Here is a 6,000-nt window from a genome sequence, read left to right as displayed (position 1 = left end):
TACTTGAAGCATCAAAGAAAGAAAACCAACCCTCACCACACTCATAACTCCACCAGCCCTCATTTCTTCTTTTTCTTATTCTTAACCCTTTCCCTCCCTTCCACACCCATTCCAGTCAGGGCCTGAAATTGACACACAGCAGTGGGTTCCAAAAAACCCTGTTTAGAAGTATCAGAAATAACTAAAGGGCCCTCATCCACTTCCTTCCGCTTGAGACAAGCAGCAGAATCCATCGGGGACACCCCCGAATCCTCCTGTGAGTCAACCCCACTCCCACTTTCAGGTGTCCCAATCTCTATCGACCAATCTGAAGGTATTTCCAGCAGCTCCTGCAACGGATCACCAACACTATGTTGGCTCTCCTCAGGGGGGTCCTGCTCAGGCAGCGAACCACCCGTCTGATCCATCTGCTCCCCTCCCCCATTCCCATCCCCTTCCCCCTCCCCCACCTCCTGACCCACCACCACCACACTACTTGTGGCCACTACTATCGCCTCTGCATTAAGTTCACAAGTCCCAACTTGCACCGGCTGCTGCGAGGCCACGCCAATCACCGCCCCCTCCCCAGGAGCAGCTGAAAGCTGTATCTCCCCCTCCGGAAGCACCGATTCAATGGTATTCTTCTCAGGGCTCTTCCAGGGCGGCTCCCTACTCTGCTTCGCCCGATTAGCGTAGGAATACGGGCAATTTTTAAAAACATGCCCAATTTCCCTACACAGGTTACATTTCCTTTCGACAGTACAATCGAGCGATGAGTGCCCCACCGTACCGCAATTACCACAATAGTCCCGGTCACAGTCCCTAGCAAAGTGACCCTCTCCACCACATCTTCGACAAGTCTTCGGCTGGCCCACGTAAAACACGTGTCCCTGACAAGCACCAATCTGGATCCGACACGGAATATGAAACCAGTCCTTTGCTTCCTGATCGTACCGTAATTGTACTTGGAACTTTCTTGCCCCACTCTTCACTCCATCTTCATCTCGCACATCAGAACCATGAATCACTTGACAAAACTGCCTCAGCCAGGTAGCCACATCCTCATAACGTACCAATTCGCTATACATGAGAACAGTCACCACCCGTTGCTCAGGACGAGTTAAAGGTGTAAAAACAAAGTTCTTCAACACCTTACTCTCTGGCTTACTCTTCAACCGGGTCACACAAGTCTCCAACGCTTGGAATGTCGTGAAGACAACTTCAAACTTTTTTCCACCAGGAAAGGCAAACAGATAATCCAGCTGACGTGGTTCAAATCCAAGCTCCTTTTGTAGCACCAAACGGCTGAACAGCAAGCGCTCCATGGTCAACTCTCCTCTCATTTCGAAACAAGCAGCATTCCGGCGCATCCGATTGACCGCCATGATCACCTCCAGTCCAACTAGAGCCAACCTCCACGACCCGATCCTCCACTCAACCTCAGCTAAGCAAGCATTACTGGGGGTTAGGCCTAAGCCAGCATTCCTCCCCCCATGGGTTACTTGATCTTAGCCAAAAGGCCGAGAAGCAATGCTGCAGATTGCTCATAGTGAGCAGCCCTCTCTTCCTCTTCTCTTTCTAAGTCAGGGAGAGAAAGTTCACAGTCTAAGGCACCAGCGCCAAGCAACTACTCAGGAGAAAGACTTTGAATCCTTCTTCTTCCCCATAATACCATTAAGTTTTACAGTTTTTAAACACAGATCCTTTTTCAAATAAGTCCGATCAAAACAGGCTATATGCTCCTTCCAGACGGAATTTTCTTACTTGTTTTGCCTCTTTGCGTGTCAGATCGTTCCTCTGCATTAGCATAAGCCTGCCCACTTCTCTGACATTTTCACCGCCACTTCACTTCCTCTCTGCAGCAAAGGATCCTGCTTGGCTTCTGACTCTGGGACTGTGTTCTTCTCTGAGAAGTCGATGAAGCCGTCCGCGCAATGTGCGGTGGCGGCAAAAAGGGCGAACAGAATGATTAAGAAGGGGATCACGAACAGATCGGAAAAGGTTATCATGTCGATGTACCGGGCCATGGTACGCCCCAACCTGGAATACTGCGACCAGCACTGATCGCCGTACTTAAAAAAAGGGTCCAGAGATGAGCAACTAAAATGGTTAAGGGGTTGGAGGAATTGCCGTACAGTGAGAGATTAGAGAAACTGGGCCTCTTCTCCCTTGAAAATAGGAGACTGAGAGGGGACATGATTGAAACGTTCAAGATAATGAAGGGAATATACTTTGTAGATAAAGACAGGTTGTTCACCATCTCCAAGAACGAGAAGGCACTCTAAAGTTGAAAGGGGATAGATTCCGTACAAACGTAAGGAAGTTCTTCTCCACCTAGAGAGTGGTGGAAAACTGGAACGCTCTTCTGGAGGCTGTTATAGGGGAAAACACCCTCCAGGGATGCAAGACAAAGTTAAATAAGTTCCTGCTGAACCAGAAAGTACGCAGGTAAGGCTAGATTCAGTCAGGGCACTGGTCTTTGATCTACGGGCCGCCGCGGGAGCGGATTGCTGGACACAATGGACCACTGGTCTGACCCAGCAGCGGAAATTCTTATGTTCTTATGTAACAATACTACTCCTACCAATAATAGACTTACTTCGATGCTGATGCTTTCTGCTCGTGCAGCGACCTTGTCCCGGGGGAGGAGGACTCTGTCCTTCCGCTCTAACCATTATGCAGGCTGTCCTCCCACTCTAGCCTGCGTGTGACACCTCCCGACTAGAGAATGACACGGTGGATGTTACCCGCGGGTAACCCGCCAAAACGGTGGAGGGGGAAAGGTATGACAGAGGAGAAGCTTCCGCCCACACAACATGTGATGCACGTAGGCTCTGGCGGCTTTCAGCAAGTTCTCTGAAAAAAATCTTAAAATGCTCCAAGAAGGTAAGGGGGGAGGGAGGGAGACGCACTGACTGCGCAAGTTGTGCCGAAGGGCAATGGGGTGGCGAGAGGATCTTCAAAGGTCCTGGTGGTGGTAAAGGGGGGGGGGGGGTCAGTCTCAGTTTTGCAGGGAACAGCAGTCCATACCGTGCCCCTAAGTTCCTCATATGGTCCCGCAATAACAGGAATTTGTTCCTCCGCCTTTGCCAAATCCAGAAAAATCATGAGTTTCTGGCCCCCCCCCCAAAAAAAGCGGAGACTTCAATTTATCCAAATGTAAAACTTCCAATACACGGAAATAACGCAAAACGGCCGTGGATACCGAGAAGCCACATGTGTTGCAGGAAACCTATGAGCAGACTCCAATTCGAAGGGGCGCTCAGTCACCATACCAACATTTTTTTCTAAACCTTAGCTGGTTCTTAACCCTCTGCTCCTTCTCGAAGGCCCAGGATCCTCAGAGTATGCTTCCGGGCTTGATTACATTGTAACACACATCAAGCTATTTCATTGACTGCACACCTACCTCTGTGTTAAAACAGCAACCTCCTCAGGTGATTTCCCCATCTGTGCCGCCCGAAACTAGCCACCTCCGATCGGAGGATGTCTTTCAGGCTCAAAATTTCCTCCATTATTTGCTTCAGCATAATCTATTATTTTGAAAAGTAATTTAAAACAGTACTAACATAGAAACATAAATATAGAGTATGAGGGCAGAAGAGGGCTGGCGGCCCAACAAGTCTGCCCACTCAAGACCCCTCCATTCCTGGATTACCCATATTTTATGCATAACCCTGTAGAACCCCCACCTGTTTGTCCCATCGATTTTTGAAGTTGAGCACGCTACTAGCCTCGACCACCTGGCGTGGAAGTTTATTCCATCGATCAATCACTCGCTCGGTGAAGAAGTACTTCCTGGTGTCAGCATGAAATCTTCCCCCCTTAGCGGATGCCCTCTTGTTGCAGTGGGACCCGTAAGAAAAAATATTTCTTCCTCCACTTCAATGCGACCCGTGATGTATTTGAATATCTTTATCATATCCCCCCTTTCTCTGCGCTCTTCGAGAGAATATAAGCGCAATCTGGTGAGACGTTCTTCATATTGGATGTCCTTAAGTCCTGAGACCATCCTAGTGGCCATTCTCTGGATCGACTCCATTCTCTTCACATCCTTTTGATAATGTGGCCTCCAAAACTGGACACAGTACTCCAGGTGAGGTCTCACCATGGATCTGTACAACGGTAGTATGACTTCAGGCTTTCGGCTGATAAAGCTACTTCTGATGCAACCCAGCATTTGTCTTGCCTTTGCTGAAGCTTTCTTCATCTGGTTGGCAGCTTTCATATCTTCCCGGATGAGAACTCCCAAGTCCCTTTCTGCAGTGGTTCTTGCTAAGATTTCACCGTTCAAGGTGTATGTTCTGCATAGGTTTCTGCTCCCAAGGTGCATTACTTTACATTTTTTGGCATTAAAGTTTAGCTGCCAAGTACTTGACCATTGTTCTAACATAAGCAGGGCCTGGTCGCATTATCAGGTTCTGTTGCTCTGCCCACAATGTTACATAGTTTAGCATCATCAGCAAATAATGTAATTTTGTCTCGAAGTCCCTGAGTTAGATCCCGAACAAAGATATTGAATAGCATCGGGCCCAAGACCGAACCCTGTGGGACACCACTGGTCATTTTTGAGGGAATACCGTTCACCATTACTTTTTGGAGTCTGCCGCTGAGCCAGTCCTGTACCCATGCTGTCAGTGTTTTTCCTAGTCCTAACGAGTTCATCTTGTTCAATAACCTACAGTGTGGAACACTATCAAAAGCCTTGCTAAAGTCTAAATACACGATATCCAGGGACTCACCCTCATCCAGTTTTTTGTTACCCAGTCAAAAAAGCTTATCAAGTTGGATTGACAATACCTTCCCTTTGTAAAGCCATGGGGGGATCCCTTAATCTTTCATCATCCAGAAATGTGTCCAATCTGTTCTTGATCAACTTCTCCATGAGTTTACTCACTATTGATGTGAGACTCACCGGTCTATAGTTTTCAGCCTTTGACCTGCCCTTTTTGTGGAGCGGAATAACATTGGACGGGGGCACTGGAGGAACTTTTCCCTCGCTTAGGGAAAGATTGAAGAGCACAGCTAATGGCTCTGTCACTCAGTTCTCGAAGTACTCTAGGGTTTAGATCGTCAGGGCCCATAGCTTTGTTTACTTTTAATTTTGATAATTCTTGGTAGACCTCGTTCGCAGTAAATTTCATGTCCCGGAAAAGGTCCTCCAAATTCCCCTTTACCTGTAACTGAGGACCGGATCCTGGTGCTTCGCAGGTGAAGACTGAACAGAAGTAGTTGTTGAGTAGTTCTGCTTTGTCTGCGTCCGAGTCTGTAAAGTTGCCATCAGTTTTCTTTAGGCGCCCAATACTGCTTGTGTTCTTCTTCCTGTCGCTGACATATTTAAAAAAGGCTTTCTCTCCTTTCTTTACCTGCTTAGCTATGTTTTCTTCCATTCGGAGTTTGGCTTCTCTGATTGTAGTTTTAAGTTTTCTGGAATTGGCCAGATAGGTTTCTTTAGCTTCCGGTCGTTGTGATAGTTTGTAGTTCACGAAAGCTTTTTTCTTTTGTCTTACTAGTTTGGAGATCTCCGCGGAGAACCACTGTGGTCTATTTTTTCTGCGTTGTTTGGTCTCGGTTTTGATGTATATGTTGGTTGCTCCTTGCAGGGTAGATTTCAGAGTCGACCATAGTTCCTCTACATTGTTTGTTGTGTTTTGGCTCTGCAGCACTCTGTAGACGTAGTCCCCCATGCCCTGAAAGTTAGTTCCTTTAAAATTTAGGACCTTAGTTGATGTGTTTGGCCTAGTGGATCCTTTCTTGAGGTGGAATCAAACCATGTTGTGGTCGCTGGATGCCAAGGTGTCCTCCACCGATACCTTTGTGACACTGTCTCTGTTGGTGAGCAACAGGTCCAGGATTGCCTGGTCCCTGGTGGGTTCCACTACCATCTGCTTGAGGTGTGCTCCTTGCATGGAGGCAAGTAGCCTCATGCTGCCGCTGGTTGTAGCGCAAGGTTTGTTCCAGTCCACATCGGGCATATTAAAGCCTCCCACCAGCACTCTTGGTGGTCTGTATACAACACTA

Source organism: Geotrypetes seraphini, chromosome 2 (genome assembly GCF_902459505.1).
Source record: "Geotrypetes seraphini chromosome 2, aGeoSer1.1, whole genome shotgun sequence".
NCBI classification, from domain to species: Eukaryota; Metazoa; Chordata; class Amphibia; order Gymnophiona; family Dermophiidae; genus Geotrypetes; species Geotrypetes seraphini.
This window is presented reverse-complemented; position numbering follows the sequence as displayed.